The 26,291-nt window shown below is 49.6% G+C and overlaps 1 long non-coding RNA gene across 1 annotated transcript; it reads left to right on the forward strand.

The window, feature by feature from the left end:
- The first annotated feature begins 4,116 nt into the window (after positions 1 to 4,116).
- LOC147110083 (uncharacterized) lies at positions 4,117 to 14,322 on the forward strand. Its single transcript, XR_015080387.1, has 2 exons — positions 4,117 to 4,528; positions 14,124 to 14,322. It is a non-coding gene; the product is annotated as an uncharacterized LOC147110083 (long non-coding RNA).
- Positions 14,323 to 26,291: the final 11,969 nt, after the last annotated feature.

Genomic DNA, 26,291 nt, shown 5'->3' on the forward strand with positions numbered 1-26,291 from the left:
ATGGAGCATTGCAATGGAATATCACTGATCAATATTCTAGTCATTTGCAATGGAATGGAACATTGCAATGGAATATCACTGATCAATATTCTAGTCATTTGCAATGGAATGGAACATTGCTCTCTTTGAAACTCTCAGATTGTCCGTTCTCAATTTCTCTCAGGCCTATTATTTGAGAGAGACATTTTAAAGTTAAACAGAACCTGATCCAAAGACACAAGAGATGCAGCGGACCGAGGGTGGGAAAAGCAGGCCCTGGAAGGTCAGACACCGCGGGAGGCTCGGAGGTCAGACCGGGTGGAAGGAGAGCCAGGGAGAAGCAGGCCCCGGGACGTCGGTACCACGGCGGCTGAAGATTGTCGGGCAGGAGTGCGGGAAAGGCGGAGCGAGGCGAGAGCGGACCCTATTGTGATGGCGCCGATGAAGATGGCTGCCGTCCTTGCGGGCTCTGTGCGTACCAGGCAGCTAAGTGTCCTTTGCTGCTTGGTGCGCTCGGCTCGTTAAGAAAAAAGCATTTCACTGACTGGATTTCACTTGCTGTATTTGGTTATGTGACAAATAAAATTGAAATTGGAATGTGTGGTAACACCTTCTGCCTCATCAGGTCTGGAAACCTTGTGTTTTGTATATTCCACCATCTCCTGTCCTTACAATAAACACTTTGCATCCTGTGTAGTTCAGAACAGGTTAACAGATCAGGGAAAGCATTTCCCTTGCCAGAGTGCTGCCCTGGGCTATCCATGGATTAGCATGTCAATGGACAGGCCCCCTATGGAGCAAAGCCAACATGTCAATGGCTCAAGGGGTGGACTCTGCAATTTGCTGACCTGGGGGTGGGAGGGTCCCAGTCCTGGGGCTGGGAGGGTCCCAGTCCCAATCCCTCCTCCCTCCAGAAGGGCCATTTCTCTCAATCTGCTGTGTGCAAATTCTCTGTCTCCATCTTTAACTCTTTAGATCCTCTGGTTTCTAATGTAATGTAATTGTTTGTAATGGGATGTTGTTGGGAGATTGTCTGTGTAACTGAGCGAGGGAGCCCTGGGCTCTTGCTATGCTTTTTTTTCATTGCTTTGTTTCTTAATCAATCTCATTTCTCTCTCTCTTCTCCCAAGGACATTTATTATATTTGCAAAGCTGTAACAAAATGCAGAGAGAGCGAGAGCGCTTTGGGATGAGGAATACCTGGGACAAGAGCTTCCTCCGCAGTGGACAATCCGAGGCCTTCGCCAGAGGCTGCACCCAATGGGCCCACGTGAGTTTGTGTCTGTTTATTACCCCAGGCTTTCATTTCCTCTCGGGGAGCCTGGGATTCTGGGGCCTTGGGTTAACTTGTTCCTGTTGGATTGTGGGCCTTGAGTTTTCAACAGGTTTAAAGCCTGGGGTTAAAGTAGCCCTGGCCTTGCAATGTGGCACAAACACGTTAACCCCTGGTGCGGGACAAAGAGGCCCCCCAAGAGGAAATCAACGTCCTCAACGCGAACCCGTGTTATAATTCCACAATAATGCTGGTGGTTTGGGCAGTGCGATCAATTTGAGGCTTCAATGAGATGCGTGGTAGCCATTTTAATTCATGTTACTGCGGTTCCGATTGTCGATTTATTCGTTTCTATTTCACTCCATCTTTCTCTGTCTCTCTCTGGCTGGCTCCCTGTTTAATCCTGAGTTCCCTCAGCTTTCCCCTGTACAGTGTGTGTTGTGCATCCGTTTATCTGTGTCAGCACCTGGACATATGCAGTGAAATGTGGGTCACTTGAACCAAAGAGATGCTCACCTTCCAATACGCACCTTTGTAAAGCTCTCGCTCGCCCTCTGTAGGTTTATCATCTTTATAAAGGGAGTCTTCCTGTCACAGCGCCATCTAGCGGCTCGGAGGGCTCACTGCAGCTCGGCATCTTTATAAAGGGAGACATCCTGACACAGCGCCATCTACCGGCCGGGAGGGCTCACTGCAGCCCGGCATCTTTATAAAGGGAAGAATGTAAGAAGTCACACAACACCAGGTTATAGTCCAACAGCTTTATTTGAAATCACAAGCTTTCGGAGGGCTGCTCCTTCATCAGGTGAAGTGAAGAGTTGCATATAAGCACAGCATATATAGTCAGAGAGCACTGCCAGATGATTACCGGTAATCTTTCTAACTGCCCTTTATCACACCTCGGCAGAGAGATAATCACAGCGATCACAGGTGTGAATGGTGTCCAAACAGGTCAGTCAGGAAAACATTACATCAAAGAACAATAAGAACATAAGAACATAAGAAATTGGAGCAGGAGTAGGCCAATTGGCCCCTCGAGCCTGCTCCGCCATTCAATAAGATCATGGCTGATCTGATCCTAACTGCCAATCTACTTTCACAGAACCATCTCCTGAATCTAACAGAATTAGACACACGAAATAGGAGCAGGATCAGGCTACACGGCCCCTGGGCCCGCTCCGCTACCCACAGGGCCATGACCGATCCGAACCTAGACTCATGTCCAAATTCCTGCCCGCTCCCCGTAACCCTTAATTCCCTTTACTTCTAGGAAACTGTCTATTTCTGTTTTAAATTTATGTAATGATGTAGCTTCTACAGCTTTTTGGGGTAGCATATTCCATGGACCTACCACCCTCTGAGTGAAGTAGTTCCTCCTCATCTCACTTTTGAAAGAGCAGCCCCTTATTCTAAGACTATGCCCCCTAGTTCTAGTTTCACCCATCATCGGGAACATCCTCCCCGCATCCACCCGATCCAACCCCTTCACAATCTTATATGTTTCAAAAAGATCGCCTCTCATTCTTCTGAACTCCAATGAGTAGAGTCCCAATCTACTCAACCTCTCCTCATATGTCCATCCCCTCATCCCCGGGATTAACCGAGTGAACCTTCTTTGTACTGACTCGAGAGCAAGTATGGGGTCACAAGGGGTCAAATGTTGCAGATGCTGGGGTCTGTATGAAAAGCAAAAAACAAACAAAAAACTATTTTTTTGCTGGAAATCACAGTAGGTCCGGCCGCATCTGTGCAGAGAGAACAAGCCAATGACGACTCGAGTCTGGATGACTCTACGTCAGGTGGGGTTACATGTAGCGTGACATGAACCCAAGATCCCGGTTGAGGCCGTCCTCATGAGTGCGGAACTTGGCTATCAATTTCTGCTCGATGATTTTGCGTTGTCGTGTGTCTCGAAGGCCGCCTTGGAGAATGCTTACCCGAAGATCGGAGGCTGAATGTCCTTGACTGCTGAAGTGTTCCCCGACTGGGAGGGAACACTCCTGCCTGGCGATTTTTGTGCGGTGTCCGTTCATCCATTGTCACAGTGTCTGCATGGTTTCACCGATGTACCATGCTCCAGGGCATCCTTTCCTGCAACGTATGAGGTAGACAACGTTGGCCGAGTCACATGAGTATGTACCATGTACCTGGTGGGTGGTGTCCTCACGTGTGATGATGGTATCTGTGTTGATGATCTGGCATGTCTTGCAGAGGTTGCCGTGGCAGGGTTGTGTGGTGTTGTGGTCGCTGTTCTCCTGAAAGCTGGGTAATTTGCTGCGAACGATGGTCTGTTTGAGGTTAGGCGGCTGTTTGAAGGCGAGTAGTGGAGGCGTGGGGATGGCCTTAGCGAGGTGTTCGTCGTCATCGATGATATGTTGAAGGCTGCGAAGTACATGGCGTAGTTTCTCCGCTCCGGGGAAGTACTGGATGACGAAGGGTACTCTGGTTATGTCCCGTGTTTGTCTTCTGAGGAGGCGGCTGTTTGAAGGCGAGTAGTGGAGGCGTGGAGTAAAGGTTGATATCCTGACACGGCGCCATCTACGGGCCGGGAGGGCTCACTGCAGCCCGGCATCTTTATAAAGGGAGACATCCTGTCACGGCGCCATCTACTGGCCGGGAGGGCTCACTGCAGCCCGGCATCTTTATAAAGGGAGACATCCTGACACGGCGCCATCTACCGGCCAGGAGGGCTCACTGCAGCCCGGCATCTTTATAAAGGGAGACATCCTGACACAACACCATCTACCGGCCGGGAGGGCTCACTGCAGCCCGGCATCTTTATAAAGGGAGACATCCTGACACACCGCCATATAACGGCCGGGAGGGCTCACTTACATCGCTGGGCTCGGCTCGGCTCTTTCCGGCGGCGCTGGGCTCGGCTCGGCTCTTTCCGGCGGCGCTGGGCTCGGCTCGGCTCTTTCCGGCGGCGCTGGGCTTGGCTCGGCTCTTTCCGGCGGCGCTAGGCTCGGCTCGGCTCTTTCCGGCGGCGCTGGGCTCAGCTCGGCTCTTTCCGGTGGCGCTAGGCTCGGCTCGGCTCTGCTCTTTCCGGTGGCGCTGGGCTGGGCTCGGCTCTTTCCGGCGGCATCCCTCCTCCCCCCCCCTCCCCCAGTTTGACAAACAATGATGATGGCGAGCGGGATGGCGGCAGCACCATCTCCCCGAGGCGAGCAGCCAAGTCGGAGGCGCGGAGGCCGTCGAGCGGGAGTGGGATGAAGATGAGCCTGAGCCTGGGCCTGGAGAAGCAGCCGGAGCCGGAGGAGGATCAGCAGCACCGAGGTACAGAGCCCGCGGCGGCCCCCTGTGCTGGAACCATTCTCTGATCTCTGGCTGTGCAATGAAAGGGAGTGTTCAGGTTTGGACTGTGCAAGGCATATTCAGCACCAGGATCATCAATATTGACATGCTTTCAGATTTCTTTAAACCTTTTGATGAAATGGCTGGATTTGTTTTGTTCGGATGCTGAACTGGTAATTGAAATCTGTTTAATTGACCATTTGAAAAGCCAGATTTTATTTTTTTAATGCAAAAGAAATATGAAAGAGAGAGTCATTTGGGAGAAAAATTGGGAATGCAGAAACACCTGAGTCAATTCGTGGCAGGTTTTATTTTCAACATCACTCAAATTCACAAAAATGGGCAAGAAAGGCTAGATGACCAATCACAATTATTTACAATTCATGGACGCTTAACCGCTAGATAGATTTTTGGTGAGAGTAAATTAGCAAAACCTATGTTTAATGTTGTGGGTTCAACCACTTACCTGGCGTGATAATAGCAATTGTTGGAGATTATGCACAGGACAGTTGCATGTGAATGCAATGTGCAGGCATCTCCAGACCTGATATTTTTTGCAAGAGAAACAAACACGGGCAGTGCAATTTGGGATTTTTTTTAAATTAAGGGATGTGGCTGTTTCGGTGCTGCGGTGTTACTGCAGTAAACGTCAGCCTTTCATTGCTGGTTAGGGATGGAGCAAGGGCAGCAGCGCTCTGAGTTACCGCACTGACAGTGCCCTGAAGACCGAGGCTGTACCATGATGGGTCGGCTCAGGCCAGACACCAAGGTACTCTTTGCTAAAGGCAAGTGTGCAGCTGTTCTGTGCAAAATCTCCAACAATTTATATTATCGCACCATCATAGTGCCAGGAAAGTGACTGAGGCCACGACATTAAATGTAGATTCGAGAATGGTACCAGGGATGAGGGACTTCAGTTATGTGGAGAGACTGGAGAAACTGGGGTTCCAAATCATGAATGGTTTTGATAGAGTAAGTAACGAGAAACTGTTTCCAGTGGCAGGGGGGGTCGATAAGCAGAGGACACAGATTTAAGGTGATTGACTAAAGAGCCAGAGGCAACAGGAGGAAACATTTTTTAAAAACAGTGAGTTGTTATGATCTGGAATGCAGTGCCTGAAAGGGTGCAGAGTGGGAGCAGATCCAATAGTAACATTCAAAAGGGAATTGGGATAAATACTTGAAGGGAAAATAATTTACAGGGCTATGGGGAAAGAGCAGGGGAGTGGGATTAATTGGATAACTCTCTCAAAGAGCCGGCACAGACACGATGGGCCAAATGGCCTCCTGTTCTGTATCAATCTATGATTCTACTAATCAAAATGATAATCCGGGACAAAATTAACTGTCGCTTGGACAAGTGCAGATTAATTAAGGAAAGCCAGCACGGATTTGTTAAAGGCAAATTGTGTTTAACTAACTTGATTGAGTTTTTTGATGAGGTAACGGAGAGGGTTGATGAGGGCAATGCGGTTGATGTGGTGTACATGGATTTCCAAAAGGCATTTGATAAAGTGCCGCATAATAGGTTTGCCAGCAAAGTTGAAGCCCATGGAATAAAAGGGACAGTGGCAGCATGGATATGAAATTGGCTGAGAGACAGGAAACAGAGAGTAGTGGTGAACGGTTGTTTTTCGGACTGGAGGAAGGTATACAGTGGTGTTCCCCAGGGGTCGGTACTAGGACCACTGCTTTTCTTGATATATATTAATGACTTAGACTTGGGTGTACAGGGCACAATTTCAAAATTTGCAGATGACACAAAACTTGGCAGTACAGTGAACAGTGAGGAGGATAGTGATAGACTTCAAGAGGACATACAGGCTGGTGGAATGGGTGGACACATGGCAGATGAAATTTAACGCAGAAAAGTGCGAAGTGATACATTTTGGTAGGAAGAACGAGGAGAGGCAATATAAACTAAAGGGTACAATCCCAAAGGGGGTGCATGAACAGAGAGACCTGGGGGTGTATGTGCACAAATCATTGAAGGTGGCAGGGCAGGTTGAGAAACCGGTTAAAAAAGCATACGGGATCCTGGACTTCATAAATAGAGGCACAGGGTACAAAATCAAGGAAGTTATGATGAACCTTTATAAAACACTGGTTTCGCCTCAGCTGCAGTATGGTGTCCAATTCTGGGCACCGCACTTTAGGAAGGATGTGAAGGCCTTAGAGAGGGTGCAGAAAAGATTTACAAGAATGATTCCTGGGATGAGGGACTTCAGTTACGTGGATAGACTGGAGAAGCTGGGGTTGTTCTCCTTGGAGCAGAGAAGGTTGAGAGGAGATTTGATCGAAGTGTTCAAAATCATGAGTGGTCTGGACAGAGTAGATAGAGAGAAACTGTTCCCATTGGCGGAAGGGTTGAGAACCAGAGGACACAGATTTAAGGTGATTGGCAGAAGAACCAAAGGTGACATGAGGAAAAACTTCTTTACGCAGCGAGTGGTTATGACCTGGAATGCACTGTCTGAAAGGGTGGTGGAGGCAGACTCAATTGGGGCTTTCGAAAGGGTGTTGGATAAGTACCTAAAGGAAAACTATTTGCGGGGCTACGGGGAAAGGGCAGGGGAGTGGGACTAGCTGAAGTGTTCTGGCAGAGAGCCGGCACGGGCTCGAGGGGCCGAATGGCCTCCTCCTGTGCTAGAATCATAGAATGGTTGCATGATTCTAATTTGCTCTTAAATCAAAACAGAAAATGCTGGAAATACTCAGCTGGTCAGGCAGCATCTGTAGAGAGAGAAACAGAGTTAACGTCAGAACGAAGGGTCATCAACATAATATTAAAATCAGAGCCAGGCCATTCAGGAGAGAAATTCGGAAACACTTCTTCACGCAAAGGGTGGTAGAAGTGTGGAGCACTCTCCCACAGAAAGCAGTAGATGCCAGCTCAATTAATCATTTTAAATCTGAGATCGATGGACTTTTGCTGGACGGGTATGATGGGATATGGAGCTAAGGCGGGTGGATAGAGTTGAGATACAGATCAGCCATGATCTCATTGAATGGCGGAACAGGCTCGGGGCTGAATGGCCTCCTCCTGTATTTTCACTGAATTCACATTTGGTCCCCTCTAACTCGGTGCATTTGAAACAATCACTGTAAATGGGGGCTTGCTATTAGAGGAGTGTGGGCCTCAGCACCCTTTGTGGCTTGTCCTTTGTGATGCCTTTGGTTACGGGACTTTGAGGGACCCTCAGGGTTTCAGATCATTGGAAAGGTACATTGGGGATGAAAAGGCCAGAGAAAGAGACATTTCTCCAGCGCCTTTCACCACCGCCGGATGTCCCAAAGCGCTTTACAGCCAATGAAGTATTTTTGAAGTGTGGTTACTGTTGTAATGTCGGGAAATGCGGCAGCTAATTTGTGCACAGCAAGATCCCACAAACAGCAATGTGATAATGACCAGATAATCTGTATTGGCCAGGACACTGGGGAGAACTCCCTTGCTCCTCTTCCAATAGTGTCGTGGGATCTTTTACGTTCACATGATAGGGAAGACAGAGCCTCGGTTTAACATCTCATCTGAAAGACGGCACCTCCGACAGTGCAGCGCTCCGAGCCTCAGCCCTGCACTGGGAGTGCCAGTCTAGATTTTGTGCTCAAGTCTCTGGAGTGGGACTTGAACCCACAACCTTCTGACTCAGAGGCAAAAGTGCTACCAACTGATTCAGAAGAAAAACATGACCAAACGTGACTGGAAATTGGTGCCAGGCTGAGGGAGGTTGTCAGCCATGGGTCAGTGGTATCACTCTCTCCTCTGACTCAAGGTTATGGGTTCAAGTTGCCATCAACTGCAGAGAAACATCTGGCAGAACGGCAATCGGTCATGTCCTTCCAAACTGAAGAGAGCGAACACTGGGGTGAAGTACTGGTGGGTGCGAGACTGTCATTGGGGCAGGGGGAGAGCAATATGAGGGGATGGATTTAGAGTATCATTAAAAGGTGTGTTTTGTACCAGTGTCAAATCAAGTGACAACACTGCCGTAACCAGCTGTGGCCTCCGTTAAATGACTGAATCGCTGTGTGGATGGGAAAAAGGGATCGGGAGGGGCAGAGGCTGGAGAATCTTCCCGAGGTGGGAGCCTGCCTGACAGCCAAGTGTGGGTTAATGCCAAGCACTGGGGATTGGGCCCTTCTCCACTGATAGCAGAGGTGGGAGGGGCGATTCATGAACTTGTGAAAACCACAACCACACCTCCTTTTGTAATCAGTCCGAACTCAGTGAGCCTGGGTCAGAGGGTGCTGCCCAGCGCTGTGACTCTGTCAAAGGAACTAGATAGATTTCTGATCAAATACAACGATACAGCGCAGAAGGAGGCCATTCAGCCCATCATGCTTGTGCCGGCTCTTTGCAAGATCTGTCCAATTAGTCCCACTCCCCGGCTCTGTCTCCATAGGGGTAACAGAGCACGTGGAGAGTCACAATATGATTAGGCAGAGTCAAGACGGATTTATGAAGGAAATCGTGTTTGACAAATATATTAGTTTTTTGAGGGTGTAACTAGCAGGGTAGATAAGGGAAATAAGTGAATTTTCAGAAGGCATTTGATAAGGTGCCACACAAGAGGTTATTAAACAAGATTAGGGCTCACTGGGGGGGTAATATACCAGTATGGATTGAGGATTGGTTAACTAACAGAAAGCAGAGTAGGAATAAACGGGTCATTTTCGAGTTGGCAGGCTGTAACTAGTGGGGTCCCGCAAGGATCAGTGCTTGGGCCTCAGCTATTCACAATCTAAATCAATGATTTGGATGAGGGGACCAAATGTAATGTATCCAAGTTTGCTGATGATACAAAGCTAGTTGGAAAAGTAAGCTGTGAGCAGGACGCAAAGAGGCTGCAAAGGGATATAGACAGGTTAATTGATTGGGTGAGAAAATGGCAGATTTTTGTTTTTTATTCATTGATGGGATGTGGGCGTCGCTGGCTAGGCCTGCATTTAGTGCCCATCCCTAATTGCCCTTGAGAAGATGGTGGTGAGCCGCCTTCTTGAACCGCTGCAGTCCATATGGTGTAGGTACACCCACAATGCTGTTAGGAAGGGAGTTCCAGGATTTTGGCCCAGCGACAGTGAAGGAACGGCGATACAGGTCCAAGTCAGGATGGTGTGTGGCTTGGAGGAGAACTTGTAGGTGGTGATGTTCCCATGCGTCTGCTGCCCTTGTCCTTCTAAGTGGTAGAGGTCGCGGGTTTGGAAGGTGCTGTTGAAGGAGCTTTGGCGAGTTGCTGCAGTGCATCTTGTGGATGGTACACACTGCAGCCACGGTGCGCTGGTGGTGGAGGGAGTGCCAATCAAGCGGGCTGCTTTATCCTGAATGGTGTCGAGCTTCTTGAGTGTTGTTGGAGCTGCACTCATCCAGGCAAGTGGAGAGTATTCCATCACACTCCTGACTTGTGCCTTGTAGGTGGTGGAAAGGCTTTGGGGAGTCAGGAGGTGAGACACTCGCCGCAGAATTCCCAGCCTCTGGCCTGCTCTTGTAGCCACAGTATTTATATGGCTGGTCCAGTTCAGTTTCTGATCAATGGTAACCCCCAGGATGTTGATAGTGGGGGATTCAGTGATGGTAATGCCATTGAATGTCAAGGGGAGATGGTTAGAGTCTCGCTTGTTGGAGATGGTCATTGCCTGGCACTTGTGTGGCGCGAATGTTACTTGCCACTTGTCAGCCCAAGTCTGAATGTTGTCCAGGTCTTGCTGCATATGGACATGGACTGCGTCAGTATCTGACGAGTCTCGAATGGTGCTGAACAGTGTGCAATCATCAGCGAACATCCCCCCTTATGACGGAGGGAAGGTCATTGATGAAACAGCTGAAGATGGTTGGGCCTAGGACACTGCCCTGAGGAACTCCTGCAGTGATGTCATGTGATTGAGATGAATGACCTCCAACAACCACAGCCAACTTCCTTTGTGCTAGGTATGATTCCAACCAATGGAGAGTTTTCCCCTTGATTCCCATTGACTTCAGTTTTGTTAGGGCTCCTTGATGCCACACTCGATCAAATGTATAATGTGGGGAAATGTGAAATTATCCACTTTGGTAGGAAAAATGGAAAAACAAAACATTTTTTAAAAGGTGAGAGACTAGTAAATGTTCGTAATCAGAGGGATTTGGGGGTCCTTGTAAACGAATCAGAGAGTTAGCATGCAGGGTACAGCAAGCAATTAGGAAGGCAAATGGTATGTTAGCCTTTATTGCAAGGGGGTTGGAGTATAAGAGTAAAGAAGTATCACCATAATTATATAGGGCCTTGGTGAGACCACACTTGGAGTACTGTGTATAGTTTTAGGCTCCTTACCCAAAGAAGGATACACTTGCCTTAGAGGCGGTGCAACGAAGGTTTACTAGATTGATTCCTGGGATGAGAGGGCTGTGCTATGAGGAGAGATTGAGTAGAATGGGCCTGTACTCTCTGGAGTTTAGAAGAAAGAGAGGTGATCTCATTGAAACGTATAAAATTCTGAGAGGGCTTGACAGGATAGATGCTGAGAGGCTGTGTGCCCTGGTTGGAGAGTCTAGAACAAGGGGACATAGTCTCAGGATAAGGGCTCGGCCACTTAGGACTGAGATGAAGAGACATTTCTTCTCTCAGAGGGCGGTGAATCTTTGGAATTCTCTACCCCAGCGGGCTGTGGAGGCTCAGTCGTTGAGTATATTCAACACTGAGATCGATAGATTTTTGGACTCTAGGGGAATCGAGGGATATGGAGATTGGGTGGGAAGGCGGAGATGATGTAGAAGATCAGCCATGATCTTATTGAATGGTGGAGCAGGCTCGAGGTGCCTTATGGCCTACTCCTGCTCCTAGAGTCATAATGGCACAGAAGGAGGCCATTGGGCCATCGAGTCTGTGCCGGCTCGCTGTAGAACAATCCAGTCAGTCCCATTCCCCCGCTCTATCCCCGTAGCCCTGCAAGTTTATTTCCCTCAAGTGTCTATCCAGCCTCCCCATGAAAACACCGAGTGTCTCCGCTTCCACCACTTCCGTCGGCAGCGAGTTCCAGGTCCTCACCACTCGCTGTGTAAAATAGTCTTTCCTCACACCCCCCCCCCCGTATCTCCTGCCCAAAACCTTAAATCTGTGTCCCGAGTCCTTGTACCATCAACTAGTGGGAACAGCCTTTCCCCGTCTAGCCTATCCAAACCCGTCATAATCTTGTACACCTCGAACAAATCACCCCTCGACCTCCTTTGCTCTAATGAAAACAAATCCAGCTTCTCCAACCTGTCCTTGTAGCTAAGATTCCCCCATCCCTGGATCCATTCTGGTAAATCTCCTCTGCACCCTCTCAGGGGCCTTCACATCCTTCCTAAAGTGTGGTGACCAGAAGTGGACGCAATACTCCAGTTGTGGTCTAACCAGCGCTTTATAAAGGTTCAGCATAACTTCTCTACTTTGTACTCAATACCTCTATTTATGAAGCCCAAGATCCCATATGCTTTGCCAACCACTCTCTCAATATGTCCTGCCAACTTCAGGGACCTATGCACATTAACTCCCAGGTCCCTCTGTCCCTGCACACTCTTTAAAACTGTGCCATTAAGTGTATATTGCCTCTCCCTGTTCCTTCTGCCAAAATCCATCACCTCACACTTCTCTGTATTAAATTCCACAAATTCTCTATATGAAGTTCCATCTGCCACTTGTCTTCCCATTCTGCAAGCCTTTCTATGTCCTGTTGGGGATATGGGAATAGTGCGGGAAGGTGGAGTTGATGTAGAAGATCAGCCATGATCTTATTGAATGGCGGAGCAGGCTCGAGGGGCCGAATGGCCGACTCCTGCTCCTATTTCTTATGTTCTTCCAGCCTTGTAAATTTTTTCCCTCCAAGTATTTATCCGATTCTCTTTGAAAGTTACGATTGAATTTGCTTCCACCGCCCTTTCAGGCAGCGCATTCCAGATCACAATAACTTGCTGTGTAAAAAAAAAAAAAAAAAAAATGTTTCCTCATGTCGCCTCTGGTTCTTTTGCCAATCACCTTAAATCTGTGTCCTCTGGTTACTGACCCTTCTGCCACTGGAAACAGTTTCTCCTTATTTACTCTATCAAAACCCTTCATGATTTTGAACACCTCTACCAAATCTCCCCTCAACCTTCTCTGCTCTAAGAGAACAACCCCAGTTTCTCCAGTCTCTCCGCATCACTGAAGTCCCTCATCCCTGCTACCATTCTAGTAAATCTTTTCTGCTGCGCCCTCTCTAAGGCTTTGTCATCCTTCCTAAAGTGTGGTGCCCAGAATTGGCCACAATACTCCAGCTGGGGCCTAACCAGTGTTTTATAAAGGTTTAGCATCACTTCCTTGCGTTTGCATTTCCTCTATTTCTGAAGCCAAGGATCCCATATGTTTTTTTAAGAGCCTTCTCAACATCCTGCTGCCTTCAAAGATTTGTGTACATGCATCCACCAGATCTCTCTTCCTGCCTCCCCTTTCAAATTGTACCATTTAGTTTATATTGCCTCTCTTCATTCTTCCTACCAAAATGAATCACTTCACACTTTTCTGCATTAAATGTCATCTGCCATGTGTCTGCCCATTTCACCAGTCTGTCGATGTCCTCCTCAAGTCTGTTGCTAACCTCCTCATTGTTTACTACATTCAGGCTTGGGCTGATAAGGGGCAGGTAATATTCGTGCCACACAAGTACCAGGCAATGACTATCTCCAACAAGCAAGCGTCTAACCACCGCCCCTTGATATTCAACGGCATTACCATCGCTGAATCTCCCACCATCAACATCCTGGGGCTCACCATTGACCAGAAACTTAACTGGACCAGCCACATAAATACTGTGGCAACAAGAGCAGGTCAGAGGCTGGGTATTCTGTGGCGAGTCTTACCACCTGACTCCCCAAAGCCTTTCCACCATCTACAAGGCACAAGTAAGGAGTGTGATGGAATGCTCTCCACTTGCCTGGATGAGTGCAGCTCCAACAACACTCGAGAAGCTCGACACCATCCAGGACAAAGCAGCCCGCTTGATCGGTACCCCATCCACCACCTTAAACATTCACTCCCTCCACCACCGGCGCACCATGGCTGCAGTGTGTACTGTCTACAAGATGCACTGCAGCAACTCGCCAAGGCACCTTCCAAACTCGTGACCTCTTCCAGCTAGAAGGATAAGGGCAGCAGGCGCATGGGAACGCCACCACCTCCCAAGTTCCCCTCCAAGTCACACACCATCCTTCATCATCACTGGGTCAAAATCCTGGAACTCCCTACCTACCAGCGCTGTGGGAGTACCTTCACCACATGGACTGCAGCGGTTCAAGAAGGCGGCTCACCACCTTCTCGAGACCAATTAGGGCTGGGCAATAAATGCTGGCCTTGCCAGCGGCGCCCACACCAAAATACTGCGGATGTTGGAAATCCGAAATAACAACAGAAAATGCTGGAAAAACTCAGCAGGTCAGGCAACATCCGTGGAGAGAAATTTGAGTTGACGTTTCGGGTCGAACCCTTCTTCAAAACTGGAAAGAAAAGATAGATCGGAGGCAGGGCTGCGATCGGACAAAAGAATAAAAGAAACACTCGTATAAACATGGGTTTCCCTTTATTCACAGGTTCAAAATGTACAAAAAGAAAAGTGACATTCCAATATACAGGAGAGAGAGAGACACATTATATATGTACTGGTCTCACTAGATGTACTCCTATCCAGCTGTCCAGTCAGCTAAACACTCATTCAAATAACTCCTCGAGAAGCAGGGTGCTGTTTTGAAGCTTTACTTGAATAAAAGTGTGAAACTAAACAAAGACAAAGTATGTTTTGGACACAGAGGTAAGTACTATACATTAGATGTTACATAAGATGCAAAAATATGTTTATGAAAACAGAAGACTGCTTAACACAGATAAGTAGGTAACTGTGTAAGTAAATAGCGCTGAAGCTAACCCTTAGTAGCTAGCAGCTAATAAACTTCTTATTTACAAAGTATTGTCAAAATACTATACCAACAAGATTGTTATTATGTTACCAAACAAGGATACTCACAGACATTGTGTCTTCCCTAGCGTATAAGGAAGGATGGAGGATAGAAAACAAACTGCCACACTTGGAGCTTGTTCACAACTGAGAAAACACTTCCTCCAATACTACTTCCTGTGCAGACAGGAAGGTGGTCAAATAACACACTGCTATACAATAACTACCACTAGGGGCGCTACCTACATCTAACAAGTCCAGAACAATATCGAATTATTTATACAAAAAGGGCCTGAATTTGCGGTCGGAGATTTCCCGTGGGGAAACGCCTCCGAACCCGAATAAAATCCACTCCTACCTGGTGCCTTGGGATCCACGTACTCGCCTTCCTGGGTCTACGTGTATGCTGGCCCAACCAGGCCTTTAACCTTACAGGGAACGGTAGCATAGTGGTAATGTTACTGGACTAATAATCTATTTATTCTATGCATTGTATCGCAGCATTACTGTGTCCAATGTTAGTCTCGGGAACATCCACCTTTCGTGCATGAAAACCCAGAAGCTGTAGGACCTTTACGGGTGCGTACGCCCCAGCGAATACGGGCCGAAATATACACACACACAATTTCTGGTCACTAAGGCAGTGTCATTCGTGTCAAGACATATGTAAAACATTTAGAATATGAATTGTGTGTATAAAACAGTGAGAGACGAGGAACTGTAGAGCAGAGAGATTTGGGAGTCGAAGGTTGCCGAATCATTAAAAGCCAGTGGCCAGGTACAGGTCCTTGGGTTTATAAATAGAGGCCTCTGTCTCTGCTGTGTCCTTCTATGATTCTATACATCCACTGACAAATATGGAGACCGGCTTCTCTTTCATCACTGCTTTTCGATATGAAGTCTACAATCAGAGCAATGTTCAAATATAAATGCATAATTTTTTGTTGTACAGTTTGACATCTAGAATCTGTATATAAAGCAGTTGCTGGCAATGATATCGTTGCTGGCTCTGGCTAGTGAGTGATGCTGCAGAGGGAGGTTCTGAAGCCTCTTCCCACATTCCCCACTGTGGGAGTGCCATCGCTACAAGGACTGCAGTGGTTCAAGTCGAGATGGTCAAGAAATGGGGCCCTGCCAGCACCACCCACACCCTGAACAAGTAAAGAAATTAATCAGAAAGTGCCTGTTGTTCCCGCTCATTGATGGGATATTTGGGAGTTACCATCTCTCACAGGGAGTGCTCAATGGGTTACACAGCTAAAGGTGGTCCGGAGACTGGGTTTGGACACAGTGTGTGACAGTAATACTGAGATATAATACACAGGGAGTGCTCAATGGGTTACACAGCTAAAGGTGGTCCTGAGACTGGGTTTGGACACAGTGGCCTAGAAATTCATTATAGCCACTTTTGGGGCGGTAAAGTCGGGCGGCCGCTAAAGTTTGCGGCCGGCGCAAATTCGAGGCCACTTCTTCGATATTCATTAGCTTCGCCCTAAGAGTTTGCTCGAGCGCTAAAACTGGCGATGCACGCCTCTCTTTAGGCGCTAAGCCGGAGGTGCTGAGCGATAGCGCCGAGGCCGGGCGCAGCGCAGGTGCGGCCATCTCTTGATTGACAGCAGACACCCTGGCGCCGGCCAGCTCTTAAGGGGGAAGGGTCGACTTGATCTGCTGCCACGCCCTGGATAGTGGAGCCCTCCAGCTAGGCCTGAACACTGCTGTTGGACCCAAATAGTGCCTGAAACCATGGAGAAGGCCCGTGAACGAGCGCAGCGCTTCTCAGAGCTTGATCTGAGGGTGCTGGTTGGTGCTGTGGAGAAGAGACGCCATATTTTGTTTCCAGACAATGGCAGGAAGCCGCCGGCCCGCGTCTACCGGAGAGCCTGGAGGCATGTCGCCACCAAGGTGACATCCAACAGCGAGGTCCCCAGGAGCGGTGTCCAATGCCGCAAAAAGCTAAATGACCTCGCCAGGATTGTCAGGGTGAGTACCCTTTCCAGTGTCCTCCTCATCCTTGCATGTGCACCTCACATTATGGGCAAAGGGACCTCAAAGCCCTAATGGCCAGCCCTCATGCAGCAGCTATGGGACACTCATGAACATCAATTGCACATTGTGCACTTAACACACTGGCCAGGCTATTCGATCATGGGAGGCAGTGCACACAAGATCAGGGCGACACACTGTACTTAGAGGCCGTCCTTTCTCTTGCAGGCCAAGCTGGCCAATAACAAGAGGAGCCGGACTGCGACCGGGGGAGGCGGACCCCAGATCCAGCCACTCACCGAGCTGCAACATCGCGTGGAGCGCATCATGGGTGCCCGGGTGATTGGCCCCGTTGCATCTGGAGATGCCGACCCTGTTCTGGGCACCAATGGTAAGGACATCACCTTTTGGACCTCTCTCGTCCCACTTGCGCATCAGATCTACATCCTTTGCCACTGTCCGACCAATGCGCTGAATGCCACCACTCATGCATCCCTCGCTGACGCCCTCTCCTCACTCTAAAGCTACTCTTGTGCCTTCCTGCTTTCAGATGGTGAGGAGGAGGTCCCTGAACTTGCCAGTGACAGCCCCTCAGAAGAGAAGGAGGAGCAAGAGGAAGGCGGCCCATCAGGGGAACCCTCAGCCGCGGCAACCCATGCCAATGTAGGGGACACGTCTTCCCTGGAGGGGAGCGTGGGGGAAGTGTCGGAGGGAAGGGTAGCTCATGGGACCTGCGGCCTGCAGAAACGCGGGAGGGGGGTGGAAGCTCAGCGGCCTTCTCCCCAGAGGGGGGAAATGTCGGAGGGGAGTCCAATTGCTGGGCCCAGCGGCGTCCAGCAACGCAGGAAGGGTCAGCCAGCTCAGCGGCCTTCTCCCCAGAGGGAGAGTCCGGCCTCCAGTCCGGAGACGGCCAACGCCGAGGAGATGCGCCGCCTCGAGGACTTGTCCGCGGATTCGGAGCGCCGGCACACGGAGCTCATGGGGGTAGTGGCACGGTTGCCTGAGGCCATCGAGTCCCTGTCTCGGAGTGTGACCGAGGTCGGGGCCTCACAGGCCACCAGTCGGGCGGAATTCGGGGCAGATCAGGCAGCGACTGGCCAGGTGATCAGTGGTGCCGTGCAGTCACTGGCTGCTCTGATGCGGTCACTGAACAGGTCAACACGGGCACTCACTGCTGCCACACTCGCTGTGTCAGCCAGGCATCGCCAGGGCACCCGGCGCGCTGCAGCAGCACAGCGGTCTGTCCCTCGGCAGATTGGTGCGCATGCTGCAGTGCTGGCCCGGCCGAGTGCCAGTGTCTCAGGCGACCAGCGAGCGCCTGCCATCCGCCAGCTTGCCCCCATTCCTCCAGCCGCCACTGCCACTCCCCCAGTGGAGCTGCCAGGAGCTGCTGCAGCGACTGATGCTGGCCAGCCACAGCTGCAGCATTCACCAGCCGGCCCCTCGACGGCCAGACCTCGTCTAGGCCGACCCCCAAGGGCATCTGCCGTCACGACATGTGCCCCTCAGGAGCCTGCCCCCAGCCTTGCAGCAGCCAATGGCCTCACTTTGAGGAGGAGCAGCAGGGCGTGCAGGGGCCGCAAAAGTTTGCGGAAGGCATCGCCCTCGCGGGCCACTAAGTAGAGGGTGTGTCCAAATGTTGTGTTTTTTTGAATGTGTGTTTTGTGAAGGCCGAGGATGAAGGCCATTTTTGTTGACATCTTTTGTTAATGCTCCCCAGGTTGTGGGAGTGAGTCATGTGTGTGTGTGTTTTTTGGGGGTTCGTCTGTTTTTGGTTTTCATGTGGGAAGGGCCCTGAGTTTGTACAATAAACCATTTTATTTAATCACATTGTCCATGTTTGATCTTTGAAGTGTTTGTTGCCTTAACCGGCTGACGGCTTGCGGCGCGGCTGCAATCATGTTCTTTCATTGGCACGCGCCATTCCCTGACAGGGGGCCTGGAAGTGACGGTCAATAAGCCGCCGACGGGCAGCCCTTGGACCTTCTGCCTCCCTCCTGGGCTGGTACTCCTCGTCCTCCTCCTCCTCCTGCTCCTCCTCCTGAGGTGGTGGTCCAACGTGAGGTGGCAGTGCCTGAGTCCTGCGGATAGCCAGGTTGTGCAGCATGCAGCAAACGACGACGAATTGGGAGACTCGCTCCTGCGAATACTGGAGGGCTCCCCCGGAGCGATCCAGACAGCGGAACCGTTGCTTGAGGACGCCGATTGTTTGTTCTATGATGTTCCTAGTCGCTTGATGGCTCTCGTTGTATGCCTCTTCAGCAGGGGTCGTGGGCACGCGGAGCGGGGTCATGAGCCAGGTACACAAAGGATAGCCTTTGTCACCGATAAGCCATCCTCTTGGGTGAGGCTGTGCCTGGAACATGTCAGCCACAGTTGTCTGTCGCAGGATAAAGGCATCGTGGCTGCTGCCTGGAAAGCAGGCATTGACAGCTAGGATGCGCTGCCTGTGGTCACACACCAGCTGTACGTTGAGGGAATGGTAGCCCTTCCAGTTGCGGTAATCCTCGGCATGCTCCAGAGGTGCCCGCAAAGCCACATGCGTGCAGTCAATGGCGCCCTGCACCATGGGGAAGCCCGCTATTCTTGCAAATCCCACTGCACGCTGCTGCTGCTTGTCCAGGGTCATGGGGAAGGAGATGAATTGACGTCTCCTTCTGAAAAGGGCATTGGTCACCTGGCGGATGCAGCAATGCACGGCGAACTGGGAGATGTTAGCGATGTCCCCAGCAGCGGATTGGAAGGAGCCGGTGGCATAGAAGTTGAGAGCCACCGTCACCTTCACTGCCACCGACAGAGACGTCCTGCGCATCAGCTGTGGACGCAGATCTCTGCAGCAGCAGGCAGATCTCTGTGACCACCTCCCTTCTGAATCGCAGCCTCCTAACACACTGCGCGGCAGACATGGTCAGATAGGAGGACTGCTGGCGGTATACCCTGGGTGGGTAAGGCCTCAGTTGGCGACGCCTGTTCCCCCCTCTGCGTCTAGCCAGGGCTGCCACTCTCTCACGGCGTCTGTAAGCCCTTCCGGCATAAGGCTGAAACTCAGCGTTGGCACCCAATGCAGCCCCCATTATATGCTGGCAAACACTGAGATCTCAATGAAGGCAAAGATAATAGCTAAGCTCTGGCCTGAGCCAAAAAGACCTGTCCTAGTGTTGGGCCAAAGCAGTCAGCCCTCCTCCTTGGTCTCTCTCCAAAAAACCGTTGCACAAGAGTGAATGCTGCAAAATGGCTGGCCTTTATAGTGCAGGGTAAGTGCCCTTTAATTAGCGCTCCCCGTGGGCCGCCTCGGCTGTGTACCGTTCCACTTCACAGTCGTTAGGGCCGCCCGGCGCACAATGGGGCGGCGCGAGTGAAGTTCCGGTTCCGGGTGCACAAAGGGCGTTGCACGACGAAATGACGTCATGATCTGCGCGCGCAGCAGGGCGCGCGCTAAGACTTTGCGCCGGCGCTAAATGTCTACTGAAGTTGGGGTGAGGCGCAGTTCGCGCTGCGCCCGGGCGCTAAGCGCCTAGCGCTCGAGATCTCCTCCGAAGGTGCTAAGGGCTGGCGCGCCCAACTGAATTTCTAGGCCAGTGTGTGACAGTAATGCTGAGATATAATACACAGGGAGTGCTCAAGGGGTTACACAGCTAAAGGTGGTCCTGAGACTGGGTTTGGACACAGTGTGTGACAGTAATGCTGAGATATAATACACAGGGAGTGCTCAATGGGTTACACAGCTAAAGGTGGTCCTGAGACTGGGTTTGGACACAGTGTGTGACAGTAATACTGAGATATAGAATAGAATAAAATACCGATCAGACAGTTTTTCTAGTGAAGGGGCAACACTTCCATTGGGAGCTCATCTCCTCTGAGACTGTGCTGGTGAGAGGGGGAAGTGACTGCTGATCCCAATCCTGAGCTCAGACTTCCCTCCAGGAGTCACTCGATAGAATGGCCTCCTCCTGTGCTGTGCTATTCTCTGATTCTACGATAACCACAATACGGGGCTGGTCGGCCCCTCCCTGACCCAGGCTCAGTGCAGCGTAAACTCAGGCCCGTATTTTCCGGTACCTACGGGTGGTGAACCTGTGGAATTCTCTACCACAGAAGGCTATGGAGGCCAAGTCACTGAATATATTTAAGAAGGAGATAGATAGATTTCTAGACACAAATGGCATCAAGGGGTATAGGGAGAGAGCAGGGAAATCATATCTGCGGGGGGGGGGGGGGGGGGAGTTCTGCTTTCTGCACAACCTCCGCCCGCTGAAAACCTTACACCTGGTAAAAGCATATGTAAGGTCTGCTTTCACCAGCGTAACAGCTTAACAAAAATATTTGTTTTCCACTTATTTATAATTTAAAAAAAAAAATTTTAAGTTTATTTTTAGCCCTGTAGAAAACTTTATATTTTCAAAAAATTTAATGTTTAAAATATTTAATTTAATGTAATTTTAACTCATTTAAAAAATGTAATGGTTTTTTAAAAATGCATTTAATGTTTTACTATGTTTTTGAGGTGATCTCCATTCATATATTTGACGGGTCTATCTTATCAAAAGTATGAAGGGAGATTCCCTTCTCCTATTGGCTGGCCTGGCCCACGTGATCCCAGGGACGCTTGTGAACCGCCTGTGCCCCTGGGATACGTGGGCCCTGCGCATTTCGACTGTGGAGAGGCCCAGGAGCGGAAGTGTCCGGACCTCAGGAGCCCTCGGGTAAGTTCGTAGATTTTTTTCCAATAGGAGGCATCTGCACGCAGGAAGCCTCCTCGGAAATTACGGGAATCAGTCAGTGCTGGACAGCCAGGTTCCCTAGAAGGATTTGTTCTCCAGCCGCTCCAGTCTGATGCTCAGCTGCTGTTGTCACAAGGCGCCATGCTTCATCGGAACAAGGCACGTTTGTCAAAGGGCCGCCATTAGATGCTGCTTCTGGAGTCTCTGTTTTGTTTCCTAGAAGAGAAACCAGCAGAGTGCAGGTTACGTTAAAAGGATCCAACACTTTGGACAAGTGTGTAAAGGAGCCGCTCAGGAGCCAGACCGATTAAATTACACAACATCCTGGGCACCACTGGTAGCTGGAAAATGTGTCACAGGAGCTGCACGTTGATGGAGCAGAGTGTAGAGGAGAGGAGGTTTATAGGGGAGGCAATGGGCAGGAGCTGTACACTCCACAGGACCCGGGCTGCCTGAGGCACCAGAGAAATAGAAAAATGACAGCGAGCCTCAATTTTGGAGATGAAGTAGAATTGATGAGGACCTGGGATAACACTGAGCTGAAGATGATGGGGATCAGATCGGACAGGAGGATGTTGGGCATGTCCGTACTCTCCAGGCTGATCCTGAAGTACTGAGAGCCACAGATGGAGATAGAGCAACAACTTGGAATTATATAGCGCCTTTATCATCCCAAGGTGCTTCACCGGAGTAATCAAACAAAATTTGACAGCGAGCCACATCAGGAGATATTAGGCCATGTGACCAAATGCTGGGTCTAAGAGGTCGGTTTTAAGGAGCATCTTAAAGGAGGAGAGAGAGGTGGAGAGGTTTAGGGAGGGAATTCCAGAGCTCGGGGCCCAGGCAGCTGAAGGCACGGCCGCCAATGGTGGAGCGATGGAAATCGGGGGATGCTCAAGAGGCCAGAATTGGAGGAGTGCAGAGATCTGGGAGGGTTGTGGGGCTGGAGGAGGCCATGGAGGGATTTGAACATGAGGATGAATGTAGGTCAGTGAACACAGAGGGTGATGGGTGAACGGGACTCGGTGTGAGTTAGGATACAGAAAGGAGAGTTTTGGAATGATTGAGTTTTGCGGTAAGGCATGGATGAGGGTTTCAGCAGCAGATGAGCTGAGGTAGGGGCGGAGACGGGCGATGTTACGGAGGTGGAAGTAGGCGGTCTTGGTGATGGAGAGGATACTGGTCGGAAGCTCAGCTCAGGGTCAAATAAGACGCCGAGGCTGTGAACTGGTTCAGCCTCAGACAGTGGCCAGGGAGAGGGATGGAGTCAGTGGCTAGCGAATGGAGCAACAGAGATGACAACAAGCTGGAAGTGACGGGATAATGCTACATTGAAGCATCGCACACAGCTCAAAGTGTATCGCTGCACAAAACATCTTTAAACACAAAGTGTAACAGAACAAAACTAGAATCAACAATGGAAACTGCGGCACATTCTAGAACTCGCCACCATCGCTTTCGGATCAGGAAAACCCCAATGACAGCAAGAGTAAGAAGAGTAGGAATTCCGATTCCCAATCCGACTGCTGCTCCAGTAGAGAGTCCAGGATCTAGAGACAGAATGAACCGTTAACAGACCGGGACACACTCACAAAACTAACAGCAGAGACCTTCAGCAGCGAGTGCTTCAGAACCATCCCCAGCACAAATAGATCCCTGGTCAATTCTAGCCCCGGAGCGATGGGAGAGGTTAGATTCCAATAATCACACACACCAGGCCAGCCCACAGCTCCTTGCGCACACACACACACACTGCCCCACAATGCCCGCTGAAACAGAGGGGGAATTTTAAACTAATCTGCGGGTCGGGGAAGTCAGGGGATCGGGTGGATCGCCGGTTTCACACCCGGGCCAATATTACTCTCCGGTGACTTCACCCAGCGTTACACCCTGTCCCGCCAGTTTCCCGACAGGAGGCCTCGGACTTTCCCACAGACTTCCACAAACACTAATGCTAGTGGGAAGCGGGAATCCTCAGAGTTCAGCCGCTGAGGGACAGGAAGGCGAGGCTCAGAAGCAGAAATAACAGTTACAGGTAGTTTAAGGAGCAGTTCCAGGTAACGGTGACCCACACCACTCACTCTCACAGACTCGTTCTTTGGCAAAATATCAAATAGCATTTCAAACCTTGCAGTGTTACTGCCCGTCTATCCCGCACGATAGAATGCAAGAGCTGAAAATATAAGAATTCACAATAGTTTACAGTTATGAAGATTAATTTTTTTGATTAAAGAATCCCTGGGCGTTGTGCTTTTAAATTTCCAGGGATAAAAATGGCTGTCACCACATGGCCGAAGACAAAGGACAATGCTTTGTTTACAAAGCAGTTGAATGCTATTAGCATTTGTTTGTATATCGAGTGGATACATCTAAACTGCAGAAGAGACTTTTGGATCTTGAATGGGAACCGTTTAAGAACTGAATGGGCTTAAATCACCTCGCATTCTGGACAATAGAGCAGTTGTATTTCCCTTTTGTTTCAGCCCAGGGAGCTCCGGAAGACACATTAACCCAGTCCAACCACTCCGAGTTAGCCAATCACAGCTTTCTCTTGTGTATTGGAACCTTTGGGTGGGAATTTTGCACACAGCCCTGGCAGGGCAGAATAGCAGGGGCCTCACCAGGTATATAAGATAGCTGCTGAGAAGCTATCACTCTCTTTACTTCGCTGGACCACAGGTGAGCCTCTCTCTCTCTCTCTCTCTCTCCTTCGCTGGACCACAGGTGAGCAGGGTGTTCTGACTCCTCGGCAAGGCAACCTAGCAGGAGTTTGGGGTGGTGATTTAAGGGAATTGCTAAGATTGTTTAAATAACATTGTAGCCATTGTATCCCTCGTTTTTGCCGTCTGCAGCCCCCTGTTATATAGTTTTACTGTAATTACTGTGTTCGTGTGGCATAGTTTATTCTTTTGATTGTAGTTTATTTAGGTAATAAAACTTGATTTTTCTCTCATCCAAACCACTTGTCCGTTTTAATATCATTAATCATAAGTTCCTCCACTCAGAACTGAAGGAGGGTAAGCGATTCGAAACCGCTGTTTGTAAATTGGTTTAGAGTGCAGCAGCAAAAGGCTGCTGATCAGGTGAATTACCGTAAACCAGGTAAAAGGTTGGAATTGGTCAGAGCTCAGAGGCAAAGGCTGCTGGCCAGGTAAATTACCATAAACCAGTTAACAGATGCCCTCCTTACAAAAACACATGCAGTAGTTTAGAAACAGACTTACCCGGTGCTGGCGTGTTCGTTACAGGTGAAGGGGCTCGCACTAAAGAAAACATCATGCGTTTAGTATTGTGGAACAAACTGCAGAAATGTTCAAAGATTCTATAGGGCTGCAGAGAAACACATCTAGGGAGGAACGAGACTGGGGTCAAACTGATCAGGAAGGATCAACAACCGGGTCGGCAGAGTGAAAAATCCAACAGGATTGCATTAACTGAGGGGCAGAATGGAAGATTTCCAGAGTTACCCTGAGCAGTATCATTCCCAGCAGCCTACATCCGCCTGTGGAGTGCATTCCCACAGGATCCTGGGCCTACTGGGATATACCTTCTCGGTAAGAGCACTGGGTCTTTTAAAGGCTGCCCGAGAGGTGCTATGGACCCGAGCTCCTGCACCCCAACATCTGGAGACAGAAGTAGCCCATTCCTGGGGACTAGAGTCACCTATAGACCAGACCGGGCAAGGACAGCAGGTTTCCTTCCCTGAGGGACATCAGTGAACCAGTTTGGTTTTACGACAATCCAACAGCTTCATGGTCACTTTTATTGACACCAACTTTTTATTTCCAGATTTATTCTCAAATTCTCAAAGGGCCATGGTGGGATTTGAACTCACCTTCTCTGGATTATGAGCCCAGGCCTCTGGATTATTAATCCAGTAACAGAACCCCTGCATTACCGTACCCATAAAATTGCTGATAGATTCCTGATCAATGCAGAAACAGAAACCTCTCACCTGTTACAGAGAGAAGGACAAGAACAGTGTGCTCCGAATGAAAGCCTTCACCCGTCCTCCTGAGAATCTGACACACATACTTGTTATGGTCGGACTGCCTGAGGTCAGAGAGCAGAACTGAACAGTTGCTGTGTTCCAGTTGATCTTTGAAGAGGTTTGTTCTGTTTCTGAACCGCGGGTCTTGCTGTGTCAAATCATCGCTCCCATCGACAAACCTGTGGACAACTTCACGCCCGGGTATTTGCCAAAGGTTTAGGGAGGGAATTCCAGAGCTCGGGGCCCAGGCAGCTGAAGGCACGGCCGCCAATGGTGGAGCGATGGAAATCGGGGGATGTTCAAGAGGCCAGAATTGGAGGAGCGCAGAGATCTCTGAGGGTTGGAGGAGGTTACAGAGATAGGGAGGAGCGAGGGCCATGGAGGGATTTGAACACAAGGATGAGAATTTTATAATTTATAGCGACATGTCGCGTGTATACCAAGCAGTTATTTCTTTTGTCATTTTTAATTGGAAAGATTTAAAATGGAGATTCCCTACGTAAACATTTATGTCAAAACCACCTCAGCATCACACTTTGCAGCAAATAAATCTCAAATTGGATTTTAAAGTTTTAGTTTATGCATCAGTTGCAAATTTCTAATGTCCAAAATAAGATGTTACGTTTCATCAAACATTTTCAATGTGTTCATTGAACTATCTTTATTACTAAACCCAAAGCCTGGGAATGGCTGAATCAAACGAACCAAAAGCAGCAGTTCACATCACAGGGGTTAACCTGAAGACATGACCTGCCTTCCTTTCAGCTCTCAGTTCACCTACTGTGTCCACTCCCTCAATGGCCCACAGGCAGTACATACAGTGCTTCCAAACTCGAGGATTTCCTGATGCAATTAATATCAATGACCCACACTGGCGGTTAACTGGCAGTGAGAGAGAGCCAAACTGCCGCTGGATTTGGGACTGAGGTCCACACACCACCCCCCCAGGCTTCGACACTGACCCAACTAATCAACCACTGACACTGAACTAAAATGTTACTCGAGTCACAGCACTTACCCGAAACCCCAGCAGTATTCAGCAGCAGGTTCAGCAAGCTGGGTCCCTGCAACAAGAAAGCAGAGTGAAGCCTTTGCACAGTTGCTTCCTCCT

The sequence above is a fragment of the Somniosus microcephalus genome, chromosome 12 (assembly GCF_052327205.1).
Source record: "Somniosus microcephalus isolate GS21.2 chromosome 12, FLI_Smic_1.0, whole genome shotgun sequence".
NCBI lineage: Eukaryota > Metazoa > Chordata > Chondrichthyes > Squaliformes > Somniosidae > Somniosus > Somniosus microcephalus.